This window comes from Bubalus kerabau, chromosome 10 (assembly GCF_029407905.1).
Source record: "Bubalus kerabau isolate K-KA32 ecotype Philippines breed swamp buffalo chromosome 10, PCC_UOA_SB_1v2, whole genome shotgun sequence".
NCBI lineage: Eukaryota > Metazoa > Chordata > Mammalia > Artiodactyla > Bovidae > Bubalus > Bubalus kerabau.
Window position 1 is genome coordinate 17283286 of NC_073633.1, and position 22905 is coordinate 17306190.

The 22905-nt window shown below is 46.7% G+C and overlaps 1 protein-coding gene across 21 annotated transcripts in view; it reads right to left on the bottom strand.

The window, feature by feature from the left end:
• MEGF11 (multiple EGF like domains 11) overlaps nt 1-22905 on the bottom strand; it is a 389965-nt gene that overhangs the window by 181866 nt on the left and 185194 nt on the right. Inside the window, exon 3 of one of the 21 annotated variants that reach the window (XR_008698851.1) lies at nt 4670-4692. The exons of 9 other annotated variants lie outside the window; for them this stretch is intronic. The gene's annotated coding sequence lies outside the window, so the exon portion shown is untranslated. Of the gene's footprint in view, nt 1-4669; nt 4693-7113; nt 7161-10101; nt 10201-11548; nt 11597-11807; nt 11853-11959; nt 12004-12342; nt 12362-15470; nt 15517-17646; nt 17683-17855; nt 17884-17903; nt 18696-21552; nt 22291-22905 lie in introns of those variants that run through there. 11 more of the 21 variants (XR_008698836.1, XR_008698834.1, XR_008698840.1 and 8 more) reach the window with 11 other exon arrangements.

Genomic DNA, 22905 nt, shown 5'->3' on the forward strand with positions numbered 1-22905 from the left:
CCTTTTCCCAATGACTGAGGTTCCCACTGTAGGGAAGGCTGCTGTCAAATAGCCTTTTATGGTTCCCATAACTGCTCTAACAAATGCCTTTCTAGCCGCAGTGGCTGGAAGCAGATTAATGTCTCTGTGGTCCTAACACTACTCCAGCCCCTCTGCCTGTCAGGTCATTACTGGCTTGTTTATAGTCATGAGGCCCTTTTCCAGTTTGCTAAATGGTTTGCATGATAAAGAGACCACAGGGCCTCAGCATTCAAGCTGCCTTTCTTCCAGTGGCAGATGGGGACCTGTCCTCCTTTTCACTGTTCTGGGGCAGTTGAAGGTCTGTGCGGTTAGGAGCATGCACTCTGGAATAAAAATGCTGATATCACTGCTTTAGCTGTGTGACCTTAGGCAAGCTGCTTTACTTTGTTGAGCCTCAGTTTCTCCATCTATAAAATGGGCATAATAATAGTTTTTGTGGCTCAAAGATGTCAATTTATGTAAAGAACTTGGTATGTACTTAGCACTTAACCAATATGAACTCTTATTACCAATTTCCTTATAAATTGTGAGCCTCCAGAGAGCAGGGACTCTGAACTGTTTACTGCTTCATACACAAAAGGCACTTACCTGATAAACACATTTTTGATGAACAAATTAAGGATGGAATTTTAGAGCTGAATGGACCCTTGTAGATGGCAGGATTTCTCGAGAGTAAAGCTATCACCATTGCAGCCATGGTAATTTTGTTGGTGGGGGCTGCCCTGTACACTGCAGGGAGTCTAAGCAGCATCCTGGCTTCTATCCACCAGATATCAGTAGCACCCTCCCCACCAAGTGTTCCAGCCAAAAATGTCTCCAGACGTAAAATGTCCCAAGAGGCAACTTACCTTCCCTGTTAAGAACCACTGATCAAATTAAATATAAAGTCTTCATCTGATAAATGAGGACGCTGATGCCCAGAGAGGGAAAATGACTTCCAGAAGTCACAGGAAGTGGCAGGGCTGGGATTCAAATCAAGGCATCATTATCCTAAGCCCAGTGCTCCTTCCACTCCCCCTTTGTGTTCAAAGTCTCACTGTCAGGGCCCCTCGCATCAGGCAGTGGTCATGGGCTCCAAATCAGAAGAGACCAGATGCCTCTGGGCTGTTCTTCAGTCCTTCTGTAAGGGGATGCTGGTCAGGAGTGGGACTGGGTAATCAGTTGTACCAAGCCCCCTGCCCTGGTGACACTCCCTGGAGTAGAGGAATTCACCCACCAAGCATGGGCATCTGCAATGAGCCAGGGACTCAGTTGGCCAGGAGTCACCAGGGAGTGGCAGGTGCTTACTGGGTGCTCCAGGGTCAGACAGCCTGGATCCAGTCCTGCTTTTCATGCCCCCTTACCCTGTCTTGACATCAGTTTCTGCATCTGTAAAACGGGAATAATAATGACTCCAAGTTAAAGATCCCAAGTACAAGTGTCCTTCACTATCCAAGTCTAATTGAGTTCAGAGAGGAAGCTGCCAGCCCGAGTGTTTATTTATTTTTTGTTATTAAAGATTTTTTTAATGTAGACCATTTTTAAAGTCTTTATCGAATTTGTTACAATATTTTTATGTTTTGACTTTTTGGCTGCAAGGCATGTAGGATCTTAACTCCTGACCAGGGATGGAATCCACACTCTCTGCTTTGGAAGATGAAATTTTAATCACTGGACCAGGGAAGTCCCCAGACTGAGCATTTAACTCAGAAATTTATATCACTCTTTTTTGCTTCTGAGTTTGCAAAGGCAGGTTTGGATAGCAGGGTCCTATACCTGGCAACAATAGGAGGTTTGCCATGAGGGTGACATGAGCATTTACATGACCAGCATTTACGGAACAATTACTTTGCCAACAAAGGTCCGGCTAGTCAAAGCTATGGTTTTTCCAGTAGTCATGTATGGATGTGAGAGTTGGACTATAAAGAAAGCTGAGTGCCGAAGAACTGATGCTTTTGAACTGTGGTGTTGGAGAAGACTCTTGAGAGTCCCTTGGACAGCAAGGAGATTAAAGCAGACAATCGTAAAGGAAATTAGTCCTGAATATTCATTGGAAGGACTGATGCTGAAGCTGAAACTCCAATACTTTGGCCACCTGATGCGAAGAACTGAGTCACTGGAAAAGACCCTGATGCTGGGAAAGATTGAAGGCAGGAGGGGAAGGGGACGACAGAGGATGAGATGATTGGATGGCATCACTGGGAGTAAACTCTGGGAGTTGGTGATGGACAGGGAGGCCTGGCATGCTGCGGTTCATGGGGTCTCAAAGAGTAAGACACGACTGAGTGACTTGTTGAGGCTCAGCTGGTAAAGAATCCGCCTGCAATGCGGGAGATCTGGGTTCAATCCCTGGGTTGGGAAGATCCCCTGGAGAAGGGAACGGCTACCCACTCCAGTCTTCTGGCCTGGAGAATTCCGTGGACTGTATGGGGTCGAAGAGAGTCGGACACGACTGAGTGACTTTCACTTTCACTTTGTTGAGGCATGTGTAACAACTTATTTACATATAATACCTTTGTCACCTCACACAACAACTCCCCAGAGTAGCCATCATTTTACAAAAGAGAAAAACAAGGCACAGAAGCATCATATAACTTAGCCAAGGTCCCACAAGTGGGACAATGTTGAATTTAGTATATGAGCCAACCTGCTTCCAGAACCTGTGCTCTTAAATTCAACAGGGTCAGCATTTAGCCCAGCCTTACTGTTGCTACTATTATTATTGTTATTACCATATTCTCCGAGGTGGTGAAAAGGTTTGATCATCCTGTCTTTAAGGCATTTATTACTTTGGGGCGAAAACGCTGGGGCCAAAAATTCTAATGTTCTAACATAAGAGTCAGCAAAGATTTTCTATAAAGTGTCAGATTGTAAATATTTTTTGCCTTGTGGGCAAGACAATCCCTGTTACAGCTACTCAACTCTGCTATTATAATGAGAAAGCAGTCACACATACCCAGAAGCAGATGGGCGTGGCTGTGTTCTAATTAAAATTTATTTATAAGAGCAGGCCATGGAACAGACTTGGCCCGTGGGCTGTAACTTCCTATTTAAAAAGAAAAAAAAATTGTAACAGTCAATGTTGCTTTATTTTGCCCACATATTACCAATGTCTTTGTCTACCATTTCTTTTTCAAGAGGGTCCTTCCTTTAATATTCCTTTAGTGAGCTCTTTGGTGGTAAACTCTCTCAGTTTTTATTTGTCTGAAAATTATTTTCTTAAAGGTAGTAGACTGCCAATTGTTTTATCTTGGCCTGTTGAAGACATTCTACCACCTCTGGCTTCTTTCATTGCTGTCGAGAAGTCAGTTGTCAGCCTAATCGCTATTCCATCGTGGGTGATGCATCTAATTAGGAAGAGTACTGCTGCTGCTGCTGCTAAGTCGCTTCAGTCATGTCCGACTCTGTGCGACCCCATAGAGGGCAGCCCACCAGGCTCCCCCATCCCTGGGATTCTCCAGGCAAGAACACTGGAGTGGGTTGCCATTTCCTTCTCCAATGCATGAAAGTGAAAGGTGAAAGTGAAGTTGCTCAGTCGCGTCCGACTCTTTGCAACCCGATGGACTGCAGCCTACCAGGCTCCTCCGTCCATGGGATTTTCCAGGCAAGAGTACTGGAGTGGGGTGCCATTGCCTTCTCCAAGGAAGAGTACTAGACCCCTCTTTTTTCTCAAGCCCTGGGGAAATGACCCTGGTGATCTGGGGATGACATTCAGGGAAAGACTGGGGTAAAAGTCATTTACTCTGGGGCAGTGGACTGCACACCAGAGGATCAACCCCAAGGCTACCCCCATAGACGGTCAGGGCCTGGGAAGCCCAGCTTTGGCTAAGGAACTTAGAGACTTGGGTTTAGAAACAAGCGTGGGAGCTGCAGGAACTCTGTCAGGCCTGGATATCCCTTCAATCAGAGCTTGTGGTGAGCAGTCGGAGAGCTGGGCTCCAAAAACTTCCAAGGCACATTTGCTTTAGATGTTACCAGCTACACTGCAACTCATCTGTGAGCAAACCTCAGCTGCCCACACTTGCCCTGGGTGGGGGGCAGGGAACTGCACCCAAGGTTCACCTTATGGAATTGCCCCCCCCTCATTATCCATCCCCTGCCCTGCATGCCAGCATAAGAAAGCACCCGTAACACTGTCACACGCTGATTCACCTGCCTGTCTCCTAGACTCTATATTCCTTAAGGACAAGGGCTACCTCTTTCCACCTGCTCCCCAGGGTCTAGCCTAGAGTCTGCACTCCAGGAGTTCCCACAGCAAGTACAACCCTGGCCTTTGAAGTATCAGCCCATCAGCTTCCAAGCTGCATGGCAAGTCAATGCATTTCTTGGTTGTCCTCCTGACCCTCTGATTGTGACCACATTGGGAGACATTTATTTATTTTTATTTATTTATTTTTTGGAGGCTAATTACTTTACAATATTGTACTGGTTTTGCCATACATTGACATGAATCCGCCACAGGTGTACATGAGACATTTAGAGCTGAAAGCAAAAACAGAGAAGTCTGTCCTGCTAATCTTTATTTGCTAAGCAAATGATATTGACTCATAAAAGAGAGTTGCTCATTTCAACAGCAGACCGGCCTCGGTGGGTTATGCTCTCCCCAGAGAAGCCCCAAAGCTACATCAGAGACCCGTCATCTCCTGCGATCTGGACCATCCAGGGCTCCTGCTTCCTAGTCAGGGCTGTGACCTGGAGCCGAGAGACACGCACGGCAGAAACGAGGGGAAACCTCGGTGATTTCCTTTGGTGCAGCAACAGCAAGGCAAAAAACAATCCACGCTGCTCATCCTGCTGCCAGTTATTCAAAGAAAGCTGGTTCCAACTCCAAATTCCTCCCTGCCCGTAATTCTTTTGCTGATGAGGTAATATGTGTCATCTGCATGCCTGATGCTCCAAGAATCAACTTGGTTTCTTGGGTAATTAGGAGGACACATGCACCCACCCAGGAACCAGCACCCAAGGGAATCAATGAGTACAATCAAGGCCTAGCACCATTCTCGCGCCTGAGTCCTGCCAGATGATGCCTTGCATGCGCTCTGGCCTCTGGAAGCCCTTCCCTGCTCTTCCCAGCTGGAAGGGACCTGCACCTTCTTCAAGATTTCAGCCCAGTGCTGTGGTCCCAAGCACCCTGCCCTGGAGTTCCTTGGGTGCTTGGGCCATCATGCCTACTAGAATACAGGTGAAGGCATCTGTATGGGCAGGGATTTGCTATCCATCTATAAATCAACAGAGCCTGGCTTAGCAATTGCCCTCCACCCATAAGGATTTCCCTGGTGGCTCAGATGGTAAAGCATCTGCCTGCAGTGTAGGAGACCCAGGTACAATTCCTGGTTTGGGAAGATCCCTGGGAGAAAGAAATAGCAACCCACTCCAGTATTCTTGCCTGGGAAATCTCATGAACATAGGAGCCCGGCAGGCTACAGTCCACGGGGTTGCAAAGAGTCAGACACGACTCATTCTTTCTTTCTCCACCCATAAAGCAAATTCTGCTCTTCTGAGTCAGAAAGAGGCCATGTGTCAAGGCTTACCCACGTGTAAACTTTCTGGGCTTTGCTTTTTCTTATCGTTTAGGACTTTGGCTCAAAGGTCCCCTTCTCAGGGAGGCCTCCCTGACCACTCTGCCTCCCTCACTCTAACTCATTGCTCTGTTGTATTTCCTTCATACCAACATCTGGAATTACCATATTTATTGCTGTGCTTATTCATTATCTCCCTCTCTAGAAAGTAAGCTCTGTGATTACTGCCGTCTCCCCAGCACCTAGAATAGGCACACAGTATCAGGCATCCAATACAAATATATTATGACAGTGAAATGTATGAGTGAGTGAGTGAATGAAGGGTGAATGGCATCAGTACTGTAGGTCCGCTTTCCCTAAGCCATCTCCCTGCTGGCTCTCATGAGAACTGTAGGAAGCTGTTTCACCTCTGAGCTGCTCCCGGGGCAGTCTTTTCAAGTCATGCAGGGCTTAGGCAACTTGTCCTTAGCATGTCCTAGACAACATGTCCGAGGCATGCTGCAGAGCCAGGGTCTGGGAAAAGTTTCCCGCTTGCCCCAGCAGTAGGACCAGGACCTCATCTTCCTGACCTGCCCTCGCCCCACTGGCTCCAGCTCCCCTGTCCCACGCACTCTTTGATTTAAGGTGGCGACTCTTCCAAGGGAACAGCAGAACCTTAATAGGAAACCAGCCAGGGCTGATAGATGACACAAAGTTGGCACCAACCTCAAGGTCGGGGGGGGGGGCAAGTCAGAGGAGGATTTAGGGGCTTGCTTCCTGGCAAGACATGTGGACATGTCCCCGAGCCATCAGAGACAGATACATCCTGTGTAGTCCACCTAGAGATGGATGGTGAGGCCTCTGGCATGAGCAATTTATTGAGAGCTGGTCAAATAAATTTAAGGGTCTGGAATTTCAGCAGAGTTTCTACCCCCCTCTTCCCTGCAAGGGCCCTCATGGGAGGATGGGTGATGCAGTGGGCTGGCCCTGAGAGGCAGCGCCTTTCTGCAGCAGGCAAACTGTCTCTCATCTCCTGCGGCCTCCAGGACTCTAGCCGTCCTCGGCATTTGTGATGAATTAGATTCACCACCCCGCTCCATGTGTCTATTTCCTGCCGTCAGGAGTGCATGTCCCCACGCAAGTTGTAGCACCCCAGTTCAAAGGCTGGAGCTGCTGTGTCACCTGTCTTTCTCACGCAGACCCACAGCTTCCTGGAACTCGAGGTTCCTTTCCTGAGTGTCTTGTCAGTCAATCCCTCTCTATCCTTAAAGGCCCATTTCAGTCTTTATCTCCTCCAGGAAGACCTCCATGATTTCCCAGGAGGACACAGGCTATAATCTTTGGGCCCTATTTTGTGACATGTGTGTTAACTTGCTCTTGTTTTCTCTAAAGATGATTTTCTTTTTCTGGCCAATAGCATATGGTGATCTTAGTTCCTCACCAGGGATCAAACCTGCGCTCCTTGCACTGGAAGCACGGAGTCGTAACAATTGGACCACTAGGGAAGTCCCTTAATCTGTTCTTTATGGCCAGAATGGGAGAGCAGTCTGTGTCCTTGCTGAGCTCCAAACTGTTGCTTGTAATATCTTCCCCACTTTCTTGCTTATTCCACACACCTCACACCTGGCATTGTCAGACCCATAGAAGGTGTTCCATAAACATCTGGTAAGCCAAATTGAAAGAAATGAGCAAGTCAGTTTAACACAAACACATTTTTTTCTTCATATAAGCTTGGGTACTGGACAGGTGGAGAAGTCTTTTTTGTTTTGCATGGGGAGTATTTCAAGCATATTTCAAAATGCAGAGAAAATTAAACCAGTGTATTCATCAAACAAATCTTAATTTCCCCTATTTATCTACAGATATTTTTATTTCAGAATAAAACATTACACAGCTGAAATGCCTCGTGTATCACTCCCGAATCCCTTCCTCCTCCCTCCCTGAGTATAGTCTGACTTCGGTGTTTATCATCACCATGTCTGTTTTAATGCTTTTACTACATCTGAATGTACCCATAAATAACATATTCATTATTTTGCATGTTTTAAAACTTTATATAAATGATGTCATATGGTATGCATGTAGCCCTCTGCAACTTGCCTTTTTCACTCAATATTATGTATTTGAGATTCATCTGAGTAGACAGGTATAGGGCTATTTCATTCCTTTTAACTGCTGTGGAGATCCCATTGTATGAATATATTAGAATTTATTCATTTCCTTCCTGAGGGACCTGGAGGTTATTTGCGGCTTTTTACCTTTACAAAAAATGATGCGGGGATCCACATGTTAGAGAGGTTCTCGGGAGCACAGTTTTTCAAACTTCAGGGAGTAACCCAGAAGACAGTCATGAAATCAATGTAAAGGGTTATGACTACCATTTAAATAAATTAAATAGAAGAGATTTTAAAATATCAGTGTGTGGGTATCTATGTTCTAGGGCACAATATGAAATGTGTTTCCTAATATAGATTGTGATAGAAAAAATATTTGAGAAACATGTTCTGATGGGGTTAGTATTACTTTCATTGTCATTGTTGAGTCACTAAGTTGTGTCCGACTCTTTGTGACTCCAGGGACTGTAGCCCAGCAGGCTTCTCTGTTGTATTTCCCAGCAAGAACACTGGAGTGGGTTCCCATTTCCTTCTCCAGGGATCTTCCTGACCCAGGGATTGAAGCTGCATCTCCTGCATTGCAGGCACATTTTTTACCACTGAGCCACCTGGGAAGTCCCTGTATAATTTTCAGTTTTGTCTAAAATTATCAAATTTCTCTCTGAAATGGTACTGCCAGTTCACATACACACCAGTAGCGTATAAGTGTCTATATTTGCCTGTATCCTTACTAACACTTGGTATTATCAGAAATAGATTTTCCCCAATTAGTTGGGTGTGACAAGGCGGCATCTCTTAGTTTCAGTTTGTATTTCCTTGATTATCAGTGAGGTGAACATCTTTTTATACGCTTACTGCCCATCAAATATCTTTTTCCTATGAAATGCATGTTTCTTTGCCAGTGTTTGAATGGTTGATCTGACTGATTTGTAGAATTCAAAAAATATTCTGGATACTAATCCTTTGTGGATTACATATGTTGTGAATGCCTTCTCCCAGGCTACACCTTTCCTTCTCACTTTGTCAGTTCTGATATCCTGATTCACAACAAGGTAAAAGGGAACCCAAATCAGAGAGGCCAACGCTAGGACAGGGTGGAAGCTTGGGCCTTTCTGTATCTCCAGAGCCCTGAATAAAGCAGGCACCTAATAAATGTTTGATGATTATAATATAACTGAGTAGATACTTCTATCAGATTCGTCTAGCACAATGATGGGCTTACAACAAGGGCTCTATGGAGACTTAAAGAATTGAGTCATGGTGCGGGAAAAGAAAGGTCTCTTGGGACTTCCCTGGTGGTCCAATGGTTGAGAATCTGCCTTCCAGTGCAGAGGATGTGGGTTTGATCCCTGGTTGGAGAACTAAGATCCCACATGTCACAGGGCAACTAAGCCTGTACCCTGCAGCTAGAGAGGCCTGTGTGCCACAAATACCGAACCCACATGCTCTAGAACCCATGCTCCACGATAAGAGAAGACCACGTGCCACAACCAAGAACCTGCACTCTGCAACAAAGATCCAGTGCAGCCAACAAAAGAGAGAAAATTCTCAGTGTCTCAGCAGAGAATCAGGAAGAAGGCATCTTCACTGCAGAAAGAGCACTGGCTTTGTGGAAGGATTTCCAGCAAGATGGCTATAACATATAAGTTGATTTATCTCAGAATTCAACTTATGGCCAATGTTCCAGGAAGCAAACCTGGGTCTCCAATGGGTGCCCCTAAGCATCTTGACTCCTGTCATCCCTGTGAGCTCACAATAGCACAGTGATTCTTCATATTTTACAGATGGACCCATAAAAAGTAAATGTCACATCCAGGTCAGTGAATGCAGGGGCCGGGGCAGAGCTGGAGCCCGTACCCCCTGACCTCCACCTGATAAAAGGTTGGGACCCAGAGCAGCGGGTATTCATATTTTGAAGCCACAAGATCCTTACACTCTCAAACATAGGGGAATAAGCTGAACCATCTTGGGAAAGAACCTATTAACTAACTCAAGCCACTTGTAACTCCAAATCTCTATATATAGCAAGAAATGTGTTTTGAAATGAAGTGTTTTATAATGTGTTTTGAAATGAAATATATATCTATATCTATATCTATATCTATATATATATATATATATAGAGAGAGAGAGAGAGAGAGAGAATGTATGTATCTCAGGAATATATATATATATTCCTGAGATACATAAGAGGTGAAGGACAAAAATCATTTAGCAGGACCTCTGAAGAGAAACAACTTACATCATTCAAAGGTTCACCTGCCTGGGTTGAGAGTTCCTTGAGGCAGAGGCAAGGTCTTACTCATCTCTACATGCCCAGGGCCTAGAACAGTGTCTGTCTGGCACATGGAAGGGGCTCAAGAAGTATCTGCTAAATGAATGGGTAGATGGATGAATGAATAAATGGATGCATGTGTAGATAGACAGATGGATGGAGGACTGAGTGAAGGGATGAATAGACGAATAGACAGATGGAACAATGGATAGAAGAATGGACAAACTGAAACATGGTCAGAGAGATGCTTGGGCTTCAGAGAGTCACAGAGGTGGTTGGGCGTCCCTGGTGGTTCAGAGGGTAAAGAATCCGCCTGCAATGCAAGAGACCAAGGTTCAATCCCTGGGTCGGGAAGATCCCCTGGAGAAGGAAATGGCAATCCACTCCAGTATTCTTGCCCAGAGAATTCCATGGGCAGAGGAACCTCTATAGTTCATGGGGTCGCAAAGAGACAGACATGACTGAACGACTAACACTTTCACAGAGAGATGCATAAATGGATGGATGGAAAGATGAACATTCTTGGGCTTCTCATCTGAAAGACGCCCAAGCGGAGGATTCGGTCTCAACAGAACCCATCAAGTAGGCAGCCAAAGCTACGAATCCTATCCTGTTGCTAAGAGAGCTGTTCACAAGGAAAAACGAGTGGCATTAACTGCAAGAAATAATTGCTTCTAATTGGGCTGAATTATTCTGGCCATATAGTAGACATATTTTTATAACTTTATTAATTATTCAATTTGAGGCCTATTACCCAGGCTGCCAGAATGGACTTTCCTTATTAGACGGTGACGGATTCCTCAGCTCTGCCACGGCCTTTGCTGCTGCAGCTCTTTTGGGTGATTACCACCTGCCTTGGGGCCCCACTGGTGTCTGAGGCCTGGAGGTGGGGAGCCAAGCTGTCCCTGAGAGGTCAGCTGGAAGTCAGAGGTCCTGGGAGCCAGTTAGGCTGTTCTAGATGTTTCTCCTGTCCATCACATCTGCCTCCCCTGCTCTGGCTGGAGAGGCAGACGGGTATCAACACATCCAACCTGGCCTCTGTGGGTCAGCCCCTGCCCAGATCCATTCTCTAACTCTGAATCACGGCAGTCTCCCCTCCCCCAAGCCCTCCAATCTGCTTCCCATACCATGCCTAGATAGCTTGCTTCAGTTGCCAGAAGTCAGGGACAGGGGAAGGAGAGTGTGGCCCAGCTGGCCTGGAGGGACTAGCCAGGACTGGAGGGGCAGATCAGAGCCCCCAGCATGCCCTCTGTTCCCTTACCAGACCTTGAGTCCAGGTTAGTTAGGAGAAGAAGGAGTTTAAAAGTTGCTCCCAGTCCACAATGCAGACTCAGTCGATGCAAAGGGAGCCAAGGAGCCCATGTCCGTGCACTCAGGCCCAAGCTCCCTGGACTGCTGTGTGAGAGCACCACAGCTCCTGGCTCAGCCTCTGGTGCTCCCACTCTCCACACCAGGCACTCTCTGCTTTAGCCACACGGACCTGCTCGCCATTTGGTACTCTTGCGTCTGTGGGTCTGTGCCTGGAATGGCCTCTCTTTCCATACCAGACTATCAAAACTTCAAATCTCATCCTTCTTTGAGCTCTGGTTCCACTGCCTTCTTGGCATCTTTCCCACTTTTCAGCTGGTTGTGACCTCTCTTCCTTTAATGGACCAGTCTGACTCCTGGCCTCCCATCTCAATCCTTGGACAACGTGGATACGTGAGAAGCTTTGGAAGATCAAGGGACGTGGAACTAAATACTCCTGAACATCCATCCCAGAACCCCACACTCCTCCCTGGTCCCAATACCACCACTAGAGCATCATCTGGAAGAATGAAAACATGATAAAAAGGGACAGCAAATCCTCTGGACCCCAATCAGCCCCGGGCTGAGTGTGCATGGTGCCTGCAGCGTGCAGGCCCTGGGGTCACGGTGACAAGGAAGAGCTGGGCCCTGCCACGGGAAGGTCTCCGGGCCTGGGGGCTGGAAGGAGAGCAAGCACACAATCAAACAACGAGTGTCCGGGGTGTCGCGGGCCGCACTGGTTATGTACACACAGTCAAGGTCTGTGGGGGTCAGGGCCTGAACTGGGCTTCAAAGGCAGAAGCGCAGTGGGTCAGTGGATAAAGGGAAGCTAGAAGAGAGGAGGGGGTGGTGGTGGGGGTCATGGGAAGGAATTAAGGCTGAAAGCCTGGCAGGCATCAGACCCAAAGGGGCCTTGAAGGCCTGGGCAAGGAACTGGGCACTTCCAGGCAGGCAGAAGGGAGCATGGAAGTGACTGGACCCCGGTTTGCATTGTAGCTATCTCCCCACCTCCTAGCGTGGGAGGGGTTGGAGAGGGAAGGCAGAGGACCCTGGAAAGAAGGGTTAACCAGAGCTACGAATGTGGTTGCCAGAGACTGACGGCCTGGGTTCGAATCCCCGCTCTGCCACTGACTCTGTCTGTGCCCCGGGGCCAGCTACTTCACCTCTACACACCTCAGTTTCCTCAGCTGAAAGATAGAAATAGTAATAACAAACGATAATGAACAGGACAGTGTGTAGTCAGTGCTGGATAGGAGTTAGCCGAGAATCTAAGTATGAGGCCAGCCCAGACCTCTCTTCCAGTCAGTCTCAAAGGCCACCTACTCCGCAGTTCCGCACACACTCAAGAGGTGTGTGACCTCCTGACCTTGCTGTTGTTGCTCAGTCGCTCAGTCATGTCCAACTGTTTTCGACCCCGTGGACTGTAGCTCGCCAGGCTCCTCTGTCCATGGGATTTCCCAGGCAAGAATACTGGAGTGGGTTGCCATTTCCTTCTCCAGGGGATCTTCCTGAACCAAGGATCAAACCCCAGTCTTCTGCATTGGCAGGTGGATTCTTTACCACTGAGCCAACAGGGAAGTCCTGAGTGACCTTAGAGCATGGCTAAACCTCTCTGGACCTCTGCTTCCTCCATTGCAACACAGGAGTCATAATCCCCAGCTCACGGGGCAGGGGGAGATAAAATGAGGTCATCACGTCCACGTCCGGCATGGTGCTTGGTGCACAGCAGGCCTGGGCGACTGGGCCGGAACTCAAAGTCCTCGGGGGCGGGGGCAGGTCTCAGAGAGTGGGAGCTGCATCAGCCGGCCCCTGACTCCAGAGGGAATGCACTCCTCTCTTCCCTGTCAGGCTTCCAGGCCAGTCCTCTGGGCTGGTGGGCACGGGTGGGAGCAGTTCGTGATTCCCTTCCCCCAGGAACTGTGTTTCCCATGGAGACCCAGCCCCCGCACCCACCCTGGAAGTACAGACTATGTGCGTGTGTGTGCGTGTGCGTGTGCATGTATGTAGGGGGGCACAGCATCCTTTCCATGCCTGAGCTGCGTTCTGGAGGGGCTGTGGCACTGCCTGCCAGTCCCAATCAACGATGCCAGCTTGGCTGTGGTCCCTCTGTTCTGCTTTTGTCACATTCGGGATGGGTTTTCCCACCCTCCTTCCTCTCCTAGTCCTTGAGACTCACTGCATGTCACTTATTTATTTATTTCGTTCTCAGGAAGCCAGATGGCCAGAGCTGGGGTGGGCAGAATGTGCCTCCCTCCCCCTGGCTGTGACAGCCCCTTGAACAGGCAGCTCACACACAGACCCTAGGCCACCCAGTTTCCAGCTGCTTCAGGAACAAAACCTGACATCCCTATAGGCCACATGCGCCGAGGCTTTGCTGACCCCTGGCCCTGCTCAGAGGGCACTGACTGGTCCTGCATGTCTCCTGGTCTGATAGTCAGAGGGAGAAGGGCCAAAGCCCTGAGATGCCGCCTTCTCCCAACGAGCAGGAGGAGCAGTGGTCCCACGCCCCCTCTGCCCCATGACTTGCCTCCCTTGGACCCGGGAAGGGGGCTGTCTCAGCAGGTCTCCCCTCCTTTCCTTGTGGGTGTTGTCACAAGAGAGCAACCCGGTCCAAGGGTGGACGGAGGGTGGGGGGACCAGCTGTCCTCAGTCCTGGGGTTGAGGGTCTCCACAGGCTGCCCCCTGCCCAGCCCCATCCTCACCCCAAACTTGTCTGGACCCCCGTGAGAGCAGAGCACCCCCAGCATCTGCTCCCCATCATTTCCCATTCTTCCTGGCAGGCACTTTTGGAAGAAACGAGCTCTGGAGGGGAGGAAGTCATCCTCTTCACTGGCTTCCAGAGCAGAGCCATGGCCAGGGTGTCTCAAAAAGAGGAAGGCAGGGGGAGGGGAGGTGACATTCGAGGACAGAGAGATGGAGAGGCCAGCAGGTCTGTCTTCCTGCTGCCCTTCCCCTGCAGCCCACGGCACCCCCAGGACTCGGGGTGGGACTGGGTTGATCTCTCTTAAATGTATTTACTTATCTATCTGCACTGGGTCTTAGTTGAGGTACACAGGATCCTTAGTTGAGCCATGCAAACTCATTATTGCACCTTGTGGGATCCAGTTCCCTGACCAGGGATAGAATCCAGGCCCCCTGTCGTGGGAGCTCAGAGTCTTAGCCACTGAACTGCCAGGAAAGTCCCTCTTAACCCTGCTCAAGTCTCTTTCAGCCTCTATCACAGACTCCTCACAACTGAGTTGGCATTCACTTTCCTCACCTTGTAGTATTCCCTGGTGGCTCAGAGGGTAAAGCGTCTGCCTGCAAAGCAGGAGACCTGGGGTCAATCCCTGGGTCAGGAAGATTCCCTAGAGAAGGAAATGGCAACCCACTCCAGTACTCCTGCCTGGAAAATCCCATGGACAGAGAAGCCTGGTAGACTACAGACCATGGGATGGCAAAGAGTCGGACATGACTGAGCGACTTCACTTTCACTTTCTTTCTCACCTTCCCAGCCCCAACGCCCATCCCCAGTGGCCTGGGGAAAGTCTGACAGACCCAGATCGGATGCTCACCAGCTGTGGGGCCTTGGGGTATCATTTAACCTCTCTGTGCCTCAGTTTCTTCCTTCAAAATGGGACACAGCACACACCTGGTTCCTTCCTTCCTCTCAATATGGCTTTCCTGAACTCTTCAGTCCCCTCATCTCCCATCGAAGCCAGAACTTTCTCTCTCCCGACTCTTCCTCCTCCCTCCTCTCAGTACGGGTGGGTCTGGCTTCTGTTCACAGCTCCTCAAGGATGGGGGCCATGCCCTCCTCATTCCTAATACCCCCTCCAGCCCCAGACCCCGCGGTGTGGGCCTCTGAGTAGTACTCAATACATGCGTATTAAATGGAACTCAAGGGACAGAGAACACAGAGCCAGCGGAGCACTAGCCCGGCTACTGAATACCTTTTTGTTTAAAATTAGAATTCTGTGGTGAAGAGCAGCCCCTCTCATGCACAGACCTTGAAAAAGCATTTGCTATCACGTCCGCAGCTCCCTTCTGTCCCCGTCACGGTGACTGCGCCCCAGCGTGCGCTGACACGGAGCCCACCGGCCTGGGGAGGCCCACGGGCACACCAGATGCCGGCAGAAGGCGGCCCAGGCGGTTCTGCCAGGGGCCGCGGGCTGGGCAGAGCAGCACGCGGGAACAGCGAGTGTAATTGCTTTTTTGGTGATTCATCTGAAGTTGCTTTAACCTTGACAGCAGGCTTCGTGTAGGGAGAAAAACACTGAGTGAGCGGCAGCCTCCGGGTTGGCAGGACGTCCCTCTGCACCCCTCCCAGAGGAGGCAGCCAAGGTTCCCCAGGTGCCCCCACCTGGGGGAGGCAAGGGTATGAGTCACTGTCCCCATTCAGGGCTGCCCACTACCCCCTACCCTCAGTCCTTTCCAGGTCCTGGAATCCCAGGAGGGCTATGCATGGCGGAGAGGGGTGTTGGGAAGAGCAGACAACTTCTAGAGGTCAGCAGCGGGAAGGGCATGAGGGCCCTTGATCAGGCGAGATGATGCTGGATTTTCACTTTCCAGAAACATGGCATCCTAGGATTTTTAGGCCTGAAATATACATGCTGACCTTCCCATTTTATAGATGGGAAAACAGGCTCAGAGTAATCACTGCTCAGGTAACTAATGTGCCATTACATGGTAAAAATTTTAACTCTGTAGCTTCAAGCGTGCATGCTAAGGTGCTTCCGTCATGTCCGACTCTTTGCAATACTATGGACTGTAGCCCGCCAGGCTCCTCTGTCCATAGGATTCTCCAGGCAAGGATACTGGAGTAGGTTGCCATGCCCCTCTCCAGGGGATCTTCCTGACCCAGGGATCAAACCTGAGTCTCTTATGTTTCCTGCATGGGCAGGCAGGTTCTTTATAACTAGCACTACCAAAGTCACTCCAACAAATGATGCTGGGAAAACTTGATATCTACGTGCAGAAAAACTGAAGTTGGACTACTTTATACTATAAGCAAAAATTAACTCAAAATGGATCAAAGACCTACTTGCATGAGCTAAAACTATTATAAGATTTTTAGACAAAAACATAGGAGGAAAGCTTCATGACACTGGATTTGACAATACTTTCTTGGATATGACATCAAAGGTACTGGCAACAAAAAATATAAATTGGAGTTCATCAAAATTTAAAAGTTTTGTGCATCAAAGGGTACAACAGAGTAAAAAGGCAAGCCATGGTATGGGAGAAAATATTTTAAAATCACATATAATGCATTAACATCCAGGATATATAAAGAACACCTACAATTTAGTACCAACAAGGCAACCCAGTTGGAAAAAAATGAACATTTCTCCAAAGATGATATATAAATGGGCACTAAAGTATACGAAAGGAGACTCAGCATCACTAATGATTAAGGAAAAGCAAACCAAAACCACAATGAGATACTACTTTACACCCATTAGGATGACCATTATATTGGGTTGGCTAAAAAGTTCATTTGGGTTTTTCCATAAGATGCTATAGAAAAACCTACATGAACTTTCTGGCCAAACCAATAAAAAATAAAAATAGAAACTAATAAATATTGACAAGGCTATATAGAAATTAGAACCTTGTACTTGGCTAATGGGAATGTAAAATGGTATAGACCCTGTGGAAAATAGTATGGTGATTCCTCAAAAAATTAAACATAGAATTACTACATGCTCCAGCAAACCACTTCTGGCTACCTATGCAAAAGAAGTGAAAGCAGGAATGTGAAGAGATATTTGTACATCCATAGCGGCGTGGTTCACAATAGCCAAAAGGTATAAGCAACCCAAGTGTCCGCTGATGGGTGAAGGGGCAAACAAAAGATAGTATATACATACAATGGAATATTATTCAGCCTTAAAAAGCAAGGAAGCTCTAATGCATGTCACAATATGGACGCAACTTTTAGACATTATGCAAAGTGAAATAAGCCAGTCACAAAAGGACAGATGTTATATAATCCTTTTTATACGTGGTACCTAGAGTCAGCAAATTTTGAGAGAAAATAGAATGGTGATTGATTGTACCTAGGGGGTGTGGGGAATAGGAAGTTAGTGTTTAATGGGTAGAGATTTTCAGTTGGGGAAGATGAAAAAGCACTGGAGATGGATGATAACGATGGTTGCACAGTAACATGAATGTCCTTAATGCTACAGAACTGCACACTTTAAAATGGTTAAAATGGTAAACTTTATGTTATGTATATTTTCCTACACACTAATCCCTAGCACACAGATATCGTGGTTTGAAAAGGACTGACCTAGAGAGTCCCTGGCTAGTTGAGGAGTATGAGTGTATTTCTCAGTTGGTAAATGTTATATTTTCATCTGCAAGGATAGTTGAAAGCCAAGTCAGCCAGGGGTCCCCCACACCATTCAAGATAAGAACACATTTGACTTGGCAGAGGCTGCTCTTGGTAGTGGCCCAGCTTGGTTCCCGCTGCCTTCATTACTCAGGCCTGCTCTGCAGTCCTGTCTCATGCTGAGCATCAGGCCTGGAGGGTGGGCGGGGTGGGGGGAGTCAGTTTCCACAAATAGTGAGAGACTGTGCAATGAGTTTTTACTCTCCTGCACTCTATGCACATGGATAAAACCAGTTCAGTAGAATCTAAAAATATGGGAGACTACAGAGAAAGCGGGGGGCGGGTGGGGCTTCTCTCCATGTCTACCCCCGCCATCTTCCCTTCTGCGGTGGCCTGAAACCAAAACCAAAATGCCACTCTATAACCCAGAATCCAAACTGCAAAGCACCTTGGGAAGGGAGGCAGAGAAGCAGGACCCAAGAAATACAATAATTAAATAATACAATGAAGGCTGAAATTTCCAAGTTGATTCTTGGGTATCATTTATAAAAGTTAACAGGGCATATTTAATTTAGGAATTGGCTCACGTCCTTCTCCTTACAGCTGAAACCTCATAAATGAAATATACTGGACCATTGCCCAGTGCGGAAATAAAAGTTATGAATAATGTTTCTATCTCAATCATTGTCAGTGCTTTAATATTCCTAATTACTTTCAAAAGCTAGATATTCAATATGGCAAAACTTTTTTTCTTTTTATCTCCACTTGTGAGATTAGTGCAATTTAATAAGAGTCACTCTGTCGTCTTTATTCAGTGTAAACTGACATTTCATCCTTTTACTCTTCATTATTATATAGGATGGAAGTTTATGACCAAGCATACAGCCACTCCATTTGCCCATATTGGTTCATCTAACATCTTGGAATTATCCATGATAGCCGACGTGTCTACCTACCAGAAAAATCAGCATCACCTTATTTCCTTTATGGAGCAGAAAGAAATTCATCCAGGCTTTCAAGAAATTAGGCTATGGGGTTATAAGTCTGTAAAAGAATGAAAAGCGCCACCCCCCCCCCACCATCCTACTGCTGGATTCGTCTCTTTCATGTCTATCAAAGTCATAAATCCCTTGGCAACCACAGAGGGCAGGAGCAGGCAGATGACGGATCTTTATAATCCTCCCTGCCACTTCCAGGAACTTATCCTAAAAAGAAATTGGAACATGTGGGCAAAGATACACATGCAGGAAGAATCCTTGCAGCATTTTTACAAAGGACCACAGCCCCTTATCCATAGGTCCACAACCCCCAAATCTCTAAAGAATCCAAAGGAATTTTTTTTAATTTTCCAAAATTCATTTAGAGGCAGAATCTTCGTGGAAGCCATTTGTGGTTACACATCATCTGTATGCCACTAGAAGTCATCGGTTATATGTCACTTCAGAAATGTCACAATGTTTCATCCCAAGGTGTTGCCCAAACTCCACTAGAGGCATATGCCATATATGACCTAGTCACCACAAACTTTCCTGAACTCTGAAAAAATCTAAATTTTGAAAGCAACAGGGAACAAAGATCTTGGGTAAAAGATGATGAGCCTAACATGCTGAAAAATCAGAAACAGCCTAAATGTCCATCACCAAGAGACTGGTTACTTTCAGTAATCCATAGAATGAAATTCTATAAAGTCATTAAAATTTTTTAAGGGAGATTCATGTTTATTGATAAGGAAATGAGCATATGATATAAGTTGAATTTAAAAAGCGAGTTACAGAATAGCACGTTTGATCTGATAAAATTGTGTCCTCATCTAGCTCTAAGAGCAAATATGCAGACAAAGAACAGGGAAGGCAACCACTCAAAGGCCAGAAGAGGTTATCGCTGGATGTATGGGTTTAACTTTTTGTCTATGCTTTCAGTGACATTTGAATTTTCTTTTAAACATGAACAGGTACCAGGTAGCGCTAGTGGTAAAGAACCCACCTGCCAATGCAAAGACATGAGAGATGTAGGCTTGATCTCTAGGTTGGGAAGACCCCCCCTGGAGGAGGGTATGGCAACCCATTCCAATATTCTTGCCTGGAGAATCCCATAGATAGAAGAGCCTAGTGGGCTACCGTCCATAGGGTTGCAAAGAGCCAGACACAACTGAAGTGAACTCAGCACACAGCATGCAGGTATGTTTTTAGAATCAGAAAAAAACACCAACAAGAATGATGCCTTTGATTGGTGGGAATGCAAACTAGTGCAGCCACTATGGAGAACAGTGTGGAGATTCCTTTAAAAACTGGAAATAGAACTGCCATATGACCCAGCAATCCCACTGCTGGGCATACACACTGAGGAAACCAGAAGGGAAAGAGACACGTGTACCCCAATGTTCATCGCAGCACTGTTTACAATAGCCAGGACATGGAAGCAACCTAGATGTCCATCAGCAGATGAATGGATAAGAAAGCTGTGGTACATATACACAATGGAGTATTACTCAGCCATTAAAAAGAATACATTTGAATCAGTTCTAATGAGGTGGATGAAACTGGAGCCTATTATACAGAGTGAAGTAAGCCAGAAAGAAAAACACCAGTACAGTATACTAACGCATATATATGGAATTTAGAAAGATGGTAACAATAACCCTGTGTGCGAGACAGCAAAAGAGACACTGATGTATAGAACAGTCTTATGGACTCTGTGGGAGAGGGAGAGGGTGGGAAGATTTGGGAGAATGGCATTGAAACATGTAAAATATCATGTATGAAACGAGTTGCCAGTCCAGGTTCGATGCACGATACTGGATGCTTGGGGCTGGTGCACTGGGACGACCCAGAGGGATGGAATGGGGAGGGAGGAGGGAGGAGGGTTCAGGATGGGGAACACAGGTATACCTGTGGCAGATTCATTTTGATATTTGGCAAAACTAATACAATTATGTAAAGTTTAAAAATAAAATAAAATTGAAGAACAACAACAACAAAAAATAAAAAATAAAAACTATATTGAGAAATAAAAAAAATTGTAAAGTTAAAAAATAAAATTAAAAAAAACAAAACAAAACAAAACAAAAGAATGATGCCTTTGACTAAATAAAAAATCCAAGCTTCCCTGCAAGTATGTCACATGTATAGACATGCAAACGAGAGACTCCATTCAGAAATCTCCAGATAGTGCGCTGACGGAGACACCCATCCCCATTGACACGGGCCCCATGAAGTCCCTAAAGTCCCTCAGAGCACACAATGGCAGACAGGTGTCCAAAGGCACAATAGCAAGGAGGGTCAGCTTGCTCAGAGTAAACAAATTCACAATCTGTGTCCCATGGCTGATTCATCTACTTCTACAACAATATCTCAGGGCCACATCTTTCAAGCAGATCCTTCCTTCCCCTGTGAGCAACTAGGTTTTCTCATCAAGGACCTGTTTCAATCTCAGTCTGTATTAACAGAGGCTGAGCATCCAGAAGGAAAGAAAGCATAATAATTACATGTCCAGGCTTAGGTTTTTACTTGATCAGTAGTCCCAGTTTCATCATTTACTGGCTGTGTGCCCTTTGAAAGTTTTTTAACCTCTCTGTGTTTCAACTTTCTCATCTGTAAAATGGGGCTAATAATAATTTTCATATCATAGGGTTGTTGCAAAGAGTAAATGAGAAGATGAATAAAGTACCTAGTGCATAGTAAAATTCAATAAAGGGCACCTATATCTATTATTATTTTTCCATACGAGCTTGCATCTGTAGTCAGATCTAGGAACAACAGCCAAGAGGAATAAAGGCCACAGCCAATGGAGAGAAACTAAATAGAGAAGGAAGTTTAAACAATGTCATATAAAAAACAAAGAAGCTTTGAAAATAAAAACTGGGGGAAAGGAGGTGATCACTGTCTTCTAATACCTGAAGGCCTCACCTGTGGAAGGAGACTCTGATATCATCTGTACGGTTTCAATGACTACCATCAATTGCTCTAAGATGACTATCTGCCCACACACAATTTGCTGTCCACTGAGCTCCTTGGAAGAAAGTACAGATATGGCAAGAATGATCATGGAGATCCAACACCCAGCTCTGGCCTTTATCATGGGTGAGAACCAACTCATAGAAGCTAGAGACAGATTTCAACTTAAAAGAGGGGAAAACTTTTCATTAGTCAGAATGTGCTTCTAGAGGAAGCAGTGAGCTCCTTGTTAAGAGAGGGATTCAAGCAGTGGTTGGAAATCTCTGGGCAGGGCATCTAAATGGTCAGTGCTCTGAATGATTGTGAGAATGGGAATCTATGAATTCCCTTCATTCAATCCTGCCATCTCTCAAAGGAAGGCTGGAATTCTTCTTTGAAGCTTCCTTTGCGTTTAGGAGCACATGCCTTTAGTAGACGCAAAGGTGGTGTCTCTTGAACCTACGAGGGTGGATTTACTGAGGAAACAGGTTGCGAGTTGCTCAGCACCAAGTCTGATGACTGAATTGGGAGTGGCAATTGGGCAGCTTGGGTTCACACTGTGAAGTAACAGGGCTACATGCTTGGTAAACACACTCCAGGCACAAGATTTACTCTAAACTGCCTAGTCCTGTTGATCAAAGGCAGCTGCCCTTCCATTTCTTTCACTGGACTGGAAGGAAACCCAAAGTGACAGACTGTCTAAAAACACCCTCCAGGTCCCACAGCCACCACAGTCCAGAAACAGCGAGCGTCAAACACATTCGTGCTGGATGGTGATTTGTGTGCACTCAGGACCCGGAGACTCAGGCTGTATTTCAACCTCCAGCAGACCGCCCTTGACGTTATAATTTGGCAACAGCAAGCAAACCTGTCCCAGAAGGGTTAACCGAACCTGAGTTAGATAGTTCCTCATCAAAGATTCATCGTAGGCAAAGTTACACAAAGCAGAACAAAGCTAAGAGGGGAAAAAGCTCTCAAACGTTTCAGCCGACATGTTTCTGGTGCTCACACAAAGACTGCTTGAACACATTTCTTTATCTTCCGTGTCCCCCAGGTGTACCTTTCATTGCCTGGGGGAGTCCCTGCCCTGTTTCTCAGCACAACTTACCTCAAAGCAGGGAAAACGGTGGAAGGAAGAAGGTAGCACAGTCAATGGAGGTCCCAACACATTAGAGAGAGTCTCTGGAGCACCCCAAACTGACCCTGGGCTCCCCAAGCCTAGAGAACCACCCAAACAAAGCCCAAACAAAATCACATCCAATAGGTTGCTTTGCCTGGTAAGTTCCCATAGACTGGACGGACAGGGAGACTCCAGTTAAGGCCTTTGGAAAAAAGGACCATAACAAGATGTCACCCCAGCAGAGAGTGGAAAACAGCAAGGGCACCACCCTGGGCCAGTGTGGACCCAACATTCCTTCTTCAAGTTGTCATGACCGTTGCAGAACAGGGAGGTGGCTCCCCAAGATGGGTCACTGGTAGGGGT